General features: G+C 36.8%; 1 protein-coding gene across 1 annotated transcript in view; it reads left to right on the top strand.

The window, feature by feature from the left end:
* Window positions 1-1,610, top strand: part of PDE3A (phosphodiesterase 3A, cGMP-inhibited) — a 377,507-nt gene that overhangs the window by 216,439 nt on the left and 159,458 nt on the right. The window lies entirely within an intron of this gene.

Raw genomic sequence — 1,610 nt, 5'->3', positions numbered from 1 at the left:
ACACATACATCATGGCACAGGCAGGCAGAAATGGGATTGTAACATCTAGCAAATAAGTGCTCACTGACAAGTTTATGAATAGTATGATTGATCAAAGTGAATATATATGGAGAAGTATATGTTTACAGAAGAAGTACAGTGTTAACAAAGAATAGACTCTGGTTTTGTAAAATAGAAGAATATTAGTAAAAGTGTTAATAAGAATAATATTTGAAGTACTTTGAGTTATGAGTGACATTTTTCCCTGGTTTTTAGGTTTTCATGCTAAAAATTCTTAGACAGGACAGATATATTTGTTTCATTTTTTTGATTTAAACTATGTAATAAGAATACAAGTCTCAAATATGTTCAAGAATCATAAAAGTCCTGGCTAGAAAGGTCTTGGAGATCATCTAAGCCAGGAGTCCTAAATCTCTAAATCAAATCTACCAAAAGAATCGTATGGTCAGTCACTATACACAGCTGTCCTTCTAGGCTTTTCTAGAAAGTACAGAAGGCAGCACAGCTCATGCCAAGATCTTTCATTCAACAAGTGCTGCTACCACTACTTATCAAATATATATTTTATTTCGAGAAAATGAAAATTGTTCCATCCATAATTGATTGAGAGCCCCTTTAGGTAGTCTGCCTTCCCTGTTTTATGGTTGAGAAAACTAAGACCCATATGTTAAGAGTTGAATTATGTCCCCACAAAGAGATATGTTGATGTCCTAACTTCTAGGACCTCAAAATGTGACCTTATTCAGAAAAGGGGTCTTTATAGATGTAACCAAGTTAAAATTAAGTCATTAAAGTGGGCCCTGATCCAACATGACTGGTATCAAAAAAGGGGAAATTTGCACACAGACATGCACTAAGAGAAGATGGCCATCTGAAGACAGATGGAACAAGGATTGCTAAGAATTGCCAGCAAACCACCAGAAGCCCAGGAGAGGCGAGAAAGGATTCTTCCTCTACAGGTTTGAGAAAACATGGCCCTGTCAACACTTCGATGTCTACACTTTGATTTCAGACTTCTAGCCTCCAGAATTGACATAATTATTGGAGGTCTAAGCCACTCAATTTGTCATACTTTGTTACAGCTGCCCTCGCAAACTGATACATCATAGCTGTGTCCAGGCCTGGTCTCCTGGAGAACTAATTAGTAAGGTAGTCAAGTCTGGACCCCAGTTGGATTGCTATGTTCAATGCTCAGAGCCTGCCTCTGCAAATGAAACTTACTCATTTCTTTTCCTATAAAGATACATACATGATATTCCACAAATTGTTATGAGGACTGCCATTCTAGGATTGCCTCTAACCTCCCCCTGCCCTTTTTTTTGGTTTTTAGTTATCTTTGTACATGAATTGTTCCATTTATAACAAGTTCCTGAAACCTAATAATTTCGGGCACAGACTTCATTTGTTAAAGCAAATGCTCAACCTGGAGGAGGTAAAAGTTCTTCATTTCCTTCACGTCTCATAGTTGCTTAATGAAATCCAGAGAACATTATAATTGTTGTATCTTTTTCTTTGCTTAGTGTAAACACTTAAACTATACCTTATAAACTATGTTACAATCCACGGTAGTCAAAGAAGTCAGCTAAGCCTGACAGCATTACCATATCTCA

The sequence above is a fragment of the Propithecus coquereli genome, unplaced genomic scaffold (assembly GCF_000956105.1).
Source record: "Propithecus coquereli isolate 6110/MARCELLA unplaced genomic scaffold, Pcoq_1.0 Scaffold16, whole genome shotgun sequence".
In the NCBI taxonomy this organism is placed as follows: Eukaryota; Metazoa; Chordata; class Mammalia; order Primates; family Indriidae; genus Propithecus; species Propithecus coquereli.
This window is presented reverse-complemented; position numbering and strand designations above follow the sequence as displayed.